Source organism: Oreochromis aureus, linkage group 3 (genome assembly GCF_013358895.1).
Source record: "Oreochromis aureus strain Israel breed Guangdong linkage group 3, ZZ_aureus, whole genome shotgun sequence".
Classification (NCBI taxonomy): Eukaryota; Metazoa; Chordata; class Actinopteri; order Cichliformes; family Cichlidae; genus Oreochromis; species Oreochromis aureus.
The window spans coordinates 42,098,899-42,114,111 of NC_052944.1; positions in this window are offsets into that span (position 1 = coordinate 42,098,899).

Sequence of the window (15,213 nt, forward strand, 5' to 3'; positions counted from 1 at the left end):
GCTGCCCTCTGTTGTAGCTCCGCCTAGCTCCACCACCAAACAACTCAGTTATTTTTTCCACATCGACCACCATCATCGGCCCATATAAGCGAAAAATGAGTCCAGCTAAAACACAGACTTGGCGGCGATCGGGTGTTGCAACAAATTTTAGCAGCGTCACTATAAGCCCAGCCTGGGTGCTTTGAGGGTCGCTAGCAGCGCTAGCTAGCTATGCTAGCGGCGCTATGCTAGCGGGCGCTATGCTAGCCGACTGGCTATCAGCAACACATAAGACAACTCTTGCTAATATGGGATGTCTTGATAAAACGAGCAGATATTTGAAGTTTACACACCTATATTCTCGCCTGAAAATGTCTTAAAAGTTTAGTTTGTGACCTAGAAACACGAATAAAAGACATAGAAAACGAAGTGGTGGCCGCCATTGTTTGACTCGGTAGAGGCCTCTGTAGAGGCGTGCTATGAATTGTGGGATATGGAGTTTTGGGCCAAGGATAGATCTTTTCGCCTGTACTACTCCGGGTATACCACTAGAGAGAGCCAAGACACCACAAATGAAGTCTGTTTCTATGGCGCCAAAAGTAGAATCTTTCTAAATTTGCACTAAAATATTAATATTTAAAAACTATAAAAGTCATGAACACCAAAAGTCGTACCATAGTAGTCCAGCTCCAGCCGCACAAAATGATCTAACATATGTAACCCTATTGTCAAAACTGTTTGGCAGAGGAGCTGGGAAAATTTTCACTAAAATATTAATATTTCAAAAACTATAATAGTCATAAACACCAAAAGTCATAGCACACCATTCCAGATCCAGCCGCACAAAATGAGGTAACATATATGAAGCTTGTCTGAAAACTGCGGGCGAGATTCGCTGCAAAATTTCAGGCGGAAACTGAAGAATAATAATAATAAACCGAGGAATAGTAATATGTGTGCCTCTTGGCATAGGCACACATAATAACTAGAAAGGAAAATTTCAGAAGAAATTTTATGTGTGCCTATGCCGCTGGTAATCAGTGTAGTTTGCCATTCATACAGCTACAGAGAGCAAAACTCAGCAGAGCAGCCATTCTCCACCATGAACTATGGTAAAACAAACACCGCTCGCGCCTCACAGATGACAGCTTACAGTTTTGGGTAAAGATGAAGTGACTTCGTACAGCGCCGATTTGCAGGCGCTGTGCACACAGGTTCATGAGCAGAAGTCCCATTGTACCACGGCAGATCCGACAATGTTTGCATGAACACGCTTTGAAGCATTACGTTATGGACCACTTTTCACACATGGTTGGTGTACCCAAACAGCCGGCTGTAGCTTTTCAACTCACAGCCCGACACACCAAAAACAGCCGAGCACAGACTACGCCCGAGGCGTGATTGCAGGTGCCGCTCAGGTGGGTCCACCTCCCCTGCAGCGGCACTGCAGACCACGCCCGCCACACACATGAAACACGTAAAATAAATATTTATGCACTTTTGCATTCACTTTTGTTTTTTGTTATTTTACACAGTGTTCTGAATGATGAACAATGGTCTACAGCCAATCTTGTGTATTATTATACAAACTTTGGTTGTAATATTCAGATAACTATTTAATAAAAGCTAAATATTTTATATGAGAGTAAGAAAGAAAAGTATATCTTTGTGTCCACCTTTCTCTGTTAATGCCCTACCTGGCCCCCCTGGCAAAAGCTTTGCTAGATCCGCCCCTGCACAGTTACCAGCTGTCAGCTACACAAAAAAGGAGCTTGGTGTATATTTGTCTCTCAGAAACAGTTCATAACTTCCCTTCAACTCATTCATGTCACCTAAGGGTAAACCTGTTTCTCCATCACCTGTTCAGCTCTGATGATTCAGTAAGGACATCTGGTTTGGAACAGCCGTTTTACAGCTGTGGCTGCAGCAAACATCAGCTGATACTAGAAATTAAAAGCAAATGAATTCTAACAACAGCTGATCAAGCTTAAACATGCTGCTGTTGTTTAGCGCGATAAACAAACAAGAGAGAAAAGCCGATCATTGATCAGTTTCATGACTGAAGTTTCAACAGGCGAGAGAATGACAGGGGAGGCTGTCATAAAGTTCAACATCGGTAACATCGGTAACTTAGCGCACACAGCTGTATACAAACTCCCTCGTGCTAGCTAGCACGCAGTACAAGTTATTGTAAGTGATTGAAAAAGTCAGCACAACGAAAATAAACTACACCTAAACTCGGTTTATATCTGACCCAAATAGAGTGCAGGTCATAACTTCTTACCTGAAATTCAGTTCACCTCACGTTCCTGCCTTCGCTTTCCCTGATCCACGATTGACCTCCGCGTTAGCAAACACCGGTCGATCGGCGGTAGCCTCACCGCCTTTTATGTCTCGTTCGCGGCATGTCCTTTCTGTCACACACGGTGGATAGCTGCCCTCTGTTGTAGCTCCACCACCAAACAACTCAGTTATTTTTCCACATCGACATCAGCTGATACTAGAAATTAGAAGCAAATGAATTCTAACAACAGCTGATCAAGCTTTAAGCGTGCAGCTGCTGTTTAGGCGATAAACAAACAAGAGCGAAAAGCCGATCATTGATCAGTTTCATGATTGAAGTTGCAACAGGCAGAGAATGACAGGGGAGGCTTCGTAACGACAGAATAAATCGTAATATTTTCTCTGAATGTGGCACGATTCCGTTTGTACGGCAACTCTGACGAACCCTTATGAATAAAATAAAGTCCAACGTCAGTAACTTAGCGCACACAGCTGTATACAAACTCCCGTCGTGCTAGCTAGCACGCAGTACGATTGTAAAAAGTCAGCACAATGAAAACAAACTACACCTAAACTCGGTTTATATCTGACCCAATAGAGTGCAGTTCATAACTTCTTACCTGAAATTCAGTTCACCTCACGCTCCTGCCTTCGGTTTCCAGCATCATCGGCCCATAAAGCGAAAAAAATAAGTCCAGCTAAAACACATACTGTCGGCGAGCGACCGGTGCTGACACGAGTTTCACCCGCCTCAATATAAGCCAAGCCTGGGTGCTTTTTTTCACGAAGGGTCGCTAGCGGCGCGTGAGCTAATTATGCTAGGCTATAGTTAGCTAGCCGGCTATCAGCAACACATAAGAGAACTGCTGCTAAATAAACTACACCTAAACTCGGTTTATATCTGACCCAAATAGAGTGCAGGTCATAACTTCTTACCTGAAATTCAGTTCACCTCACGCTCCTGCCTTCGCTTTCCTGATCCACGATTGACCTCGCGTTAGCAAACACGGTCGATCGGCGGTAGCCTCACCGCCTCATATGTCTCGTTCGCGGCATGTCCTTTCTGTCACACACGGTGGATAGCTGCCCTCTGTTGTAGCTCCACCACCAAACAACTCAGTTATTTTTTCCACATCGACCAGCATCATCGGCCCATATAAGCGAAAAATAAGTCCACCTAAGACACAGACCCTTGCCGAGCGATCGGGCGATTAAACAAATTTTAGCCACCTCACTATCAGCCAAGCCTGGGTGGTTTTTCACAAAGGGCGCTAGCTAGCTAGCGCTAGCTAGCTAAGCCGGCTATCAGCAACACTTAAGAGAATTGTCACTAAATATGGGATGTCTTGATAAACGAGCAGATATTTGAAGTTTACACACCTACATTCTCGCCTGAAAATATCTTAAAAGTGTATTTTGTGACCTAGAAACACGAATAAAAGACATATAAAGCGAAGTGGTGTCCGCCATTGTTTGACTCGGTAGAGGCATGCTATGAATTGTGGGATATGTAGTTTTCACCAAGCATGGCACCCTTTAGGCCGTACTACTCCCGGTATACCACTAGAGAGAGCCAACACACCACAAATGAAGTCTGTTTCTATGGTGCCAAAAGCAGAATCTTTCTCAGGAGCCTAGAAATTGGCCTAAATTTGCACTAAAATCTAAATATTTCAAAAACTATAAAAGTTATAAACACCAAAAGTCACACCATACTAGCCCAGTTCCAGCCGCACAAAATGATGTAACATATGTACCCCTATTGTCAAAACTGTTTGGCAGAGGGAGCGGGAAAATTTTCACTAAAATATTAATATTTAAAAACTATAATATTCATAAACACCAAAAGTCATAGCACACCATTCCAGATCCAGCCGCACAAAATGAGGTAACATATATGAAGCTTGTCTCAAAACTGCGGGTCGAGATACACTGCAAAATTTCAGGCGGAAAAAGGAAAATAATAATAATAATAATAATAATAAGAATAATAAATCCGAGGAATAGTAATATGTGTGCCTCTTGGCATAGGCACACATAATAATAAATCCGACGAATAGTAATATGTGTGCCTCTTGGCATAGGCACACATAACTAGAAAGCGAAAATGTCAGAAGAAATTTTATGTGTGCCTATGCCGCTGCTATTCAGTGTAGTTTGCCATTCATATAGCTACAGAGAGCAAAACTCAGAAGAGCACCCATTCTCCACCATGAACTATGGTAAAAACAAACACCGCTCAAGCTTCACAGATAACAGCTTACAGTTTTGTGTAAAGATGAAGTTACTTCGTACAGCGCCGATTTGCAGACGCTGTGCACACAGGTTCATGAGCAGAAGTCCCATTGTACCACGGCAGATCCGACAATGTTTGCATGAACACGCTTTGAAGCATTACGTTATGGACCACTTTTCACACATGGTTGGTGTACCCAAACAGCCGGCTGTAGCTTTTCAACTCACAGCCCGACACACACCCAAAAACAGCCGAGAAAGCACAGACTACGCCTGAGAGGCGTGATTGCAGGTGCCGCTCAGGTGGGTCCACCTCCCCTGCAGCGGCACTGCAGACCACGCCCGCCACACACATCAAACACGTAAAATAAATATTTATGCACTTTCGCATTCACTTTTTGTTTTTGTTATTTTTACACAGTGTTCTGAATGATGAACAATGGTCTACAGCCAATCTTGTGTATTATTATACAAACTTTGGTTGTAAGATTCAGATAACTATTTAATAAAAGCTAAATATTTTATATGAGAGTAAGAAAGAAAAGTATATCTTTATGTCCACCTTTCTCTGTTAATGCCCTACCTGGCCCCTGGCAAAAGCTTTGCTAGATCCGCCCCTGCACAGTTACCAGCTGTCAGCTACACAAAAAAAGGAGCTTGGTGTATATTTGTCTGTCAGAAACAACTCATAACTTCCTTCAACTCATTCATGTCACCTAAGGGTAAACCTGTTTCTCCATCACCAGTTCAGCTCTGATGATTCAGTAAGGACATCTCCTGATTTCATCTTCATGCTCCAGCAAACATCAGCTGATACTAGAAATTAAAATCAAAAGAATTCTAACAACAGCTGATCAAGCTTAAAGCGTGCTGGTGTTGTTTAGCGCGATAAACAAACAAGAGAGAAAAGCCGATCATTGATCAGTTTCATGACTGAAGTTTCAACAGGCGAGAGAATGACAGGGAGGCTGTCATAAAGTTCAACATCGGTAACATCGGTAACTTAGCACGCACACAGCTGTATACAGACTCCGTAGTGCTAGCTAGCACGCAGTACGAGTTATTGTAAGTGATTGAAAAAGTCAGCACAACGAAAATAAACTACACCTAAACTCGGTTTATATCTGACCCAAATAGAGTGCAGGTCATAACTTCTTACCTGAAATTCAGTTCACCTCACGCTCCTGCCTTCGCTTTCCCTGATCCACGATTGACCTCGCGTTAGCAAACACCGGTCGATCGGCGGTACCTCACCGCCTTGTATGTCTCGTTCGCGGCATGTCCTTTCTGTCACACACGGTGGATAGCTGCCCTCTGTTGTAGCTCCACCACCAAACAACTCAGTTATTTTTTCCACATCGACCAGCATCATCGGCCCATATAAACGAAAAATAAGTCCAGCTAAGACACAGACCCTTGCCGAGCGATCGGGCGATTAAACAAATTTTAGCCACCTCACTATCAGCCAAGCCTGGGTGGTTTTTCAGGAAGGGTCGCTAGTCGGCGCTAGCTAGCTAAGCTAGCGGCGCTAGCTAGCTAGCCAGCTGGCTATCAGCAACACGTAAGAGAACTGTTGCTAAATAAACTACACCTAAACTCGGTTTATATCTGACCCAAATAGAGTGCAGGTCATAACTTCTTACCTGAAATTCAGTTCACCTCACGCTCCTGCCTTCGCTTTCCCTGATCCACGATTGACCTCCGCGTTAGCAAACACCGGACGATCGGCGGTAGCCTCACCGCCTTGTATGTCTCGTTCGCGGCATGTCCTTTCTGTCACACACCGGTGGATAGCTGCCCTCTGTTGTAGCTCCACCACCAAACAACTCAGTTATTTTTTCCACATCGACCAGCATCATCGGCCCATATAAGCGAAAAATAAGTCCAGCTAAGACACAGACCCTTGCCGAGCGATCGGGCGATTAAACAAATTTTAGCCACCTCACTATCAGCCAAGCCTGGGTGGTTTTTCACACGAAGGGTCGCTAGCCGCGCTAGCTAGCTAAGCTAGCGGCGCTAGCTAGCTAGCCAACCGGCTATCAGCAACACGTAAGAGAACTGTTGCTAAATAAACTACACCTAAACTCGGTTTATATCTGACCCAAATAGAGTGCAGGTCATAACTTCTTACCTGAAATTCAGTTCACCTCACGCTCCTGCCTTCGCTTTCCCTGATCCACGATTGACCTCCGCGTTAGCAAACTGCGGACGATCGGCGGTAGCCTCACCGCCTTGTATGTCTCGTTTGCGGCATGTCCTTTCTGTCACACACGGTGGATAGCTGCCCTCTGTTGTAGCTCCACCACCAAACAACTCAGTTATTTTTTCCACATCGACCAGCATCATCGGCCCATATAAAGCGAAAAATAAGTCCAGCTAAGACACAGACCCTTGCCGAGCGATCAGGCGATTAAACAAATTTTAGCCACCTCACTATCAGCCAAGCCTGGGTGGTTTTTCACGAAGGCGCTAGCTAGCTAAGCTAGCGGCGCTAGCTAACTAAGCCGACTATCAGCAACACTTAAGAGAATTGTCGCTAATATGGGATGTCTTGATAAACGAGCAGATATTTGAAGTTTACACACCTACATTCTCGCCTGAAAATATCTTAAAAGTGTATTTTGTGACCTAGAAACACGAATAAAAGACATATAAAAGCGAAGTGGTGTCCGCCATTGTTTAACTCGGCAGAGGGGTGCTATGACTTATGGGATATGGAGTTTTGTAACAAGCATACAGATTTTCAGCCGTACTACTCCCGGTATACCACTAGAGAGAGCCAACCCACCACAAATAAAGTCTGTTTCTATGGAAATTGGCCTAAATTTGCACTAAAATCTAAATATTTCAAAAACTATAAAAGTCATAAACACCAAAAGTGTATACCATACTAGTCCAGCTCCAGCCGCACAAAATGATCTAACATATGTAACCCTATTTTCAAAACTGTTTGGCAGAGAAGCGCGGGAAAATTTTCACTAAAATATTAATATTTAAAAGCTATAATAGTTATAAACACCAAAAGTCATAGCACACCATTCCTGATCCAGCCGCACAAAATGAGGTAACATATATGAAGCTTGTCTCAAAACTGCGGGCGAGTTTAAGCTGCAAAATTTCAGGCGGAAACTGAAGAATAATAATAATAATAATAAATCCGACGAATAGTAATATGTGTGCCTCTTGTCATAGGCACACATAATAATAAATCCGAGGAATAGTAATATGTGTGCCTCTTGGCATAGGCACACATAATAAGAATAATAAATCCGACGAATAGTAATATGTGTGCCTCTTGGGATAGGCACACATAATAAAGAGAAACAGGAACTCAATAGTGTGGAAGCCCTTTGAGGGCATCCACACAACTAGAAAAATTTGCATTTCCTGCGAAAATGCTGTGTGGATGCCTTAACGCTGAAGCTGTCTGCTGAAAAGCTGAAAAAGATGAAAAGTTGCAAAAAGTTGCATGGTGGTGAAAAAAAAAACATGTCGCCCTGAGCAGGATTCAAACCTGGCCCTGCTGGTCTCAAGGCAGCTGCTCATCTCACTGAGCTAAACTCACTCTCTCAAAAAAGAGGAGGAGAGACCAACAATTCTGCTAAAATGAGCAGAAGCTGCTGAGAATTGTGCTGAGAAGAGGTGAAAAGGCTGAAAATTTTGCAGAAAAGAGGTAAATCAGCAGAATTTCTGCAGAAAAGAGGCAGAACAAAAGAGAAAACTGAAAACAGGTTTTGCCATGACCGGGATTTGAACCTGGCCCTTCGGGTTTCAAGGCAGCTGCTCATCTCACTGAACCAAACTCATTCTCACAAAAACAAGAGATGGAGCAACTGACAATTTTGCTAAATGAGCAGAAGCTGCTGAGAACTGTGCTGAGAAGAAGTGAAAAGGCTGAAAATTTTGCAGAAAAGAGGTGAATCAGCAGAATTTCTGCAGAAAAGAGGTAAAGAAGCAATAAGTTGCGCTGAAAAGAGATGAATCAGCAGAATTTCTGCAGAAAAGAGGGAAAGAAGCAGAACATTGCGCTGAAAAGAGGTGAATGAGCAGAATTTCTGCTGAAAAGAGGCAGAACAACCTGGTTCTGCTCAAATTCACCAATCAGACGTACTGCTTCTGTCTGCTTCATCAGGCTGTGTACTTGTATGCATTTCTGCCATGGAGCGCTAACAAGAATCTGAGGTCCATATTAGAAAAGCTGCTAAAATCATAAAACTTTGCAGAATTGTAATAAATTAGCAATATAAGTTACAGGTCTGTGATAGTGTATAAATTTGTAATGAAAAAAAAACATGTGGACCAAGGTGGAATTGAACCCACGACCTTTGAGCTGCAGACCCATGTCATTACCAATTGTGCCACCTGGAAAGGGGGCGGGCGTCTGAAAAACAGAGATTTGAGCAGTCACAATTAGATCGCGGTGAGAGGCGAAAAACGCCGTTTTTTTGGAGTTACAAAACGTCGTGTTACTCAAAAACTAGGTGGGATAGAAGCATAATTCTTGTACTGGGTGAATCAGCGGACTTTGGTGTACTTTCACTGCGATTTTCATTGCTCTTTGTACCTCTGTCGCGGAGATATGATGAGAGAAGAAACGGCTTCATTTTCGGAGTTTGAAAACTGAGAGGAGGACAGATTTCCACCCCTCAAACAAACGTAATTCATTGCTCAACGGTAAGATAATTGTAAAAACTGCTTCCACTGTGAGTGTCAGCAGTGTCTGAAGATATATTGGCACAAGCCTCATGTCCTAACTTTGCTTTGTTAAGGAGATATGGCGATTTGAAAATGCCTCCCATTACAGAATTTCAGCTCTGAATTTCAAAACCTCCCCATAGACTTTGAATGGGGAGCTTTGAGACCTTGTGTCACTTCGAGGCAAATTGCGAAAAAATGGTAAATCTCACAATAAAGATAGTGACATTGTCTGAAAGCAAGCAAAAATACCTACGTTTTGATGTATAATTTGTGGGGGTTGAGTGGAAATTGAGCGAGTAGCAAGAAGTTGTTCGGACATGAAGAGAAAATTCAGAAAGGACAAGTGCACACTCTGAGTTAATTGCATAGCAACCATAGCAACGCATGTATTTTCTGAAAAATCACAATTTTGGAACTGAAAACTTAAAGAGGTATAAAATTAAAACGGTAGAAGATCTGAAAAAGTTGAATCACACAGGAATAGCCCAATAATCTGAGAACATTTTAAAGTTTGAATGGAGTTTCTAGGTGAAAGTATGAGGAAGTAGTTAAGTTTCAAAACCAAGCAAGTTTTAGCAGAATTGTGGAAGTTTTCCATTCATTTCAATGGGACAAATTAAAGGAAAAAAGTGTAATATTTTAAAAAGTATAATAGTAATAAACACCAAAAGTCATAGCAGTCGAAAGCAGCAATAGCAGAACAGATTAGAGTTTGAACGTTGAAAATCGGCTGAAAACTGAGGGAGTAGTTAATCGGCAAAAAACGGAGCAACTAGAAGAATAATAAAGATAAAGAATAAAGAGAAACAGGAACTCAATAGTGTGGAAGCCCTTTGAGGGCATCCACACAATGATAATAATAATAATAATAATAATAATAATAATAATAATAATAACTAGAAAAAGTTTGCATTTCCTGCGAAAATGCTGTGTGGATGCCGGAACGCTGAAGGTGTCTGCTGAAAATTACTGAAAATTTTGAAAAGCTGCAAAAATTTTATGGCAGTAAAGAAACTTAAAAATTTTGCTGAAAACAGGTGAAGAACGGGTAAAGAAGTTCAAATTTGTACTGAAATAAGGAGAGGTGAAAAGGTTTCTTCTGAAATGAGCAGAAGATACTGAGATTTGTACTGATAAGAGGTGAAAGGCTGAAAATTCTGCTTAAAATAAGTGAATCAGCAGAATTTCTACTGAAAAGAGGTAAAGAAGTAGTTGCACTGAAAACAGGTGAGTCAGCAGAATGTCTGCTAAAAAAGATTTCTGTTGAAAACACCTGAAAAATCTGGGATTTGTGCTGAAAAGGGGTGAAGAAGAGGTGTTGGGCTGTTGAGAAGAGTTAAATAAGTTGAAATGACAAATGCGATGATATGGCACAAATACTATGATTTGGCACAAGTACTATGATTTAGTACAAATACTATGATTTGGCAGAAATACTATGATTTGGCAATAATACTGCGTTTTAGCACAACTACTGAGATTTGATTGAAATACTATGAATTAGAAAAGATATTATGACTTTGTACAAATAGAATGTTTTGGCACAAATGCTATGATTTGGTTCAGATGCTATGATTTGAAACAAATACTATGATTTGGCAGAAATACTATTATTTAGTTGAAATACTATGATTTACCAGAAATACTATACCTTAGTAGTAATACTGTAACATAACAGATATATGATGATTTTGCAGACATTCTGGTTTTACACAAATACTATAATGTGGCACAAATACTATGTTTTAGCACAAATACTATGATTTGCTATAAATACTATGATTTGGCACATATACTGTATTCAGCAGATATACTATAACAAAATAGAGAGTTTACGACTTAGTAGTAATACTATAACATAATAGATATACTATGATTTTGAAGACAGTGTATGTTTTTGCACAACTAGCACAATGTGGCAGAAATACTATGATTTAGCACAAGTACTATGATTTAGTAGAAATACTCTTATTGGCAGAAATACTATGTTTCAGTACAAATACTATGATTTGGCAATAATACTGCGTTTCAGCACAGCTACTGAGATTTGATTGAAATACTATGATTTAGAAAAAATACTATGACTTCGTACAAATACTATGTTTTGGTTCGAATACTACGATTTGCAAAACATACTATGATTTGGCACAAGTACCATGATTTAGTACAAATACTACGATTTCGCTCAAATACTATGAAATTGAAGTATTACTATGATTTTGAAGGAATACTATGATTTGGTAAAAATACTATATCCTTAGTAGTAATACTATAACATAGCAGATATAATGTGATTTTGCAGACATAGTATAATTTTGCACAAACACTACGATTTCACTCAAATACTATGAAATTGCAGTAATACTATGATTTTGAAGGAATACTATGATTTGGTAGAAATACTATGCCTTAGTAGTAATACTATAACATAACAGATATGCTGTGATTTTGCTCAAATACTATGAAACTGCAGTAATACTATGATTTTGAAGGAATACTATGATTTGGTAGAAATACTATGCTTTAGTAGTAATACTATAACATAGCAGTTATAATGTGATTTTGCAGACATTGTATGTTTTTGCACGAATACTACGATTTTACTCAAATACTATGAAACTGCAGTAATACTATGATTTTGAAGGAATACTATGATTTGGTAGAAATACTATGCCTTAGTAGTAATACTATAACATAACAGATATACTATGATTTTGCAGACATTCTATGTTTTTGCACAAATGCTACAATTTGGCAGAAATACTATGTTTGGGCCCAAATACTATGATTTGTTATAAATACTATGATTTGGCACATATACTATAATCAGCAGATATACTATAACGTAACAGAAATTCTATGACTTAGTAGTAATACTATAATATAACAGAAATTTTAATTGGGCACAAATAACATGGTTTGGCACAAATACCATGATTTGGCAAAAAAATACCATGATTTGTCACAAATACAATGATATGGCAGAAATACTATGATTGGGTACAAATACTATGATTTTGCACAAGTACTATGACTTAGTACAAATACTATGATTTGGCAGAAATACTATGATTTAGCAGAAATACTATGTTTTAACATAAATACCATCTTTTGGCATAAATTTCTGCTGAAAGGTACTATTTCTGCTTTTTAGCAGAAATACTGTAATGTGGCATAAATACTATGATTTGGGATAAATACTATGATTTGGCAGATATACTATATTCAGCACATATACTATAACATAACAGAAATATCTCCACCTACTAGTAATATTATAACATATCAGAAATGTCATGATTTGACACAAAAACCATGATTTGGCACAAATACCATGATTTGGCAGAAATACTATGATTTAGCAGAATTACTATGAATGAGCAGAAGTACTAAGATGTAGTAGAAGTACTTTAATTTAGCAGAAATACTATTATGGAGGAGTAATACTTTAACATGGGAGAAATATTGATACACACACATACACAGAGCGCAAAGTGAACAGGGGCTGTTAAGAGTCTGGGCTTGGTATATCTAGGTCAGCTAAATTGGCTGCACCTGCTGTAATCAGCACTTACACACACAGACACAGAGAGAGCTATGGGTTTCCTTCAGTGTATTTCTCATATTCAGGATTCCCCTCGAACAAATGGCCATAATTTCCTAACCGTAGGGGCTAGAACGGTCATTCTGACATTGTTTTGTTCAGAAGAGATGGAGGAATCTTCAGGTCTTCGTAATTCAGAGATAAAATATAAATTATTAAAGATATATGACTTGTAATACACTGTAACTGAGTAGAGGCAAAGCAAAACTGCCTTGACTTGCCCTCAAACAACGTTTTGTAACTCTAAATCTATATGGAGCATCAAAATCATTCTTTCACCGTAAGAAACAGCAGGCTTTGGTGAACAGTCATGGAAATTTACAGGGCTCTGTTGAAATCCATCAAAAAGATATGATGAGAGAAAAAAGTGCCTCATTTCCAGAGTTTGAAATCTGAAGAAATCTGAGCGAGGGACAAATTTCCTACCCTCAAACAAGTGTAATTCATGGCCAAACGGTAATAGGTGAGAAAAATATTCTTGAATTGTGAGCATCAGGAATGTCTGAAGATATATTGGCACAAGCCTCATGTCTCAACTTTGCTTGGTTAAGGAGATATGATGATTTGAAAATGCCTCTCATTACAGAAATCCAGCAGTGATTTTGAACAAACTCTCCATTGACTCTCTATGGAGAGTTTTCAGACTTTGTGTTGGTCTGAGGAGATTTGCAAAAAATCTATAACTCACACAACAATGATAGTGACATTTTCTGAAAGCCAGCAAAAATACCTACGTTTTGATGTATAATTTGTGGGGGTTGAGTGGAAATTGAGCGAGTAGCAAGAAGTTGATCAGACATGAAGAGAAAATTCAGAACAGACCAGCCCTCACTCTGAGTTAATTGCATAGCAACCATAGGAACGCATGTATTTTCTGAAAAATCACAATTTTGCAACTGAAAACTTAAAGAGGGATAAGATTAAAACGGTAGAAGATCTGAAAAAGCTGAATCATACAGTAATAGCCCAATAATTTGAGAACATTTTAAAGTCTGAATGGAGTTTCTAGGTGAAAGTATGAGGAAGTAGTTAAGTTTCAAAAACAAGCAAGTTTTAGCAGAATTGTGGAAGTTTTCCATTCGTTTCAATGGGACAAAAAAAAGGAAAAAAGTGTAATATTTTAAAAAGTATAATAGTAATAAACACCAAAAGTCATAGCAGTCATTAGCAGAAAGAGCAGAACAGTTTAGAGTTTGAACGGAGAAAATCGGCTGAAAACTGAGGGAGTAGTTAAACGGTGAAATACGGAGCAACTAGAAGAATAAAGTATAAAGATAAAGAATAAAGAGAAACAGGAACTCAATAGTGTGGATGCCTTTGAGGGCATCCACACAATAAGAATAAATCCGAGGAATAGTAATAAGTGTGCCTCTTGGCATAGGCACACTTAATAAAGTTTAAAGAGAAACAGGAACTCAATAGTGTGGAAGCCCTTTGAGGGCATCCACACAATAAAGAGAAACAGGAACTCAATAGTGTGGATGCCTTGAGGCATCCACACAATAAAGAGAAACAGCAACTCAATAGTGTGGATGCCTTGAGGCATCCACACAATAAAGATAAAGAATAAAGAGAAACAGGAAAACAATAGTGTGGATGCCCTTTCAATAATAAATCCGACGAATAGTAATAAGTGTGCCTCTTGGCATAGGCACACTTAATAACTTAAGAATTAAAAAAAAATAAAAATATAAGCTATTATACAAGAAATAGTCAAGCCATGTAAACTGAAGTTATTAAGGGGTTCAATCTGATTGTTATGTTTAAGGCTTGGAGTGGAGAATAGGAATTAATATAGTAATTTTACCGACCAATACATTTTATTTAGTATTAATTTATTATTGATGACACAATCTTACTTTTGACAATTTCAGAAGAGAAGAAACTGAAGAAAGTGGACTTCATCTACTATTTAGTTTGAGACTTTCAGCACTGGAGGGTGCTGTAGCCTCCCTTTTACCAATATAATATATTTTAAAGAAGTCTTTAATTTCAAGTGTACTTGGAACTCTGGAAACTGATCAACTTAGGGTTTAGCCTAAACCTTAAACAACTTTCAGTGCTCTTTCACACAAGATACCTGGAGATACCAAGGTACATGGATTAAAATATAATCATCAATAGACCCCAAGGTTGTTCATAATGGCTGTTGAGCTGTTACTGAATGTATGCATCTTTTTTTAAGTAGAAATAAAAAACAAACAAATAGATGCTGTTGAAGGAAAGAAGTTTTTTTTTTCTTGTTTTGTTGAACATATGTTTTCTTTTGTTGATATCAAAGGTCTAGTCTGTCATAGTAGACCCATACTCATGCTTATTATATTTAGAAATCTAATTTATCCATCAGTTTATTCAACTTATGTCCATGCCATGTTCACTTTATTTTAAAGTAGACATCTTTCTTTTCCCTCGCA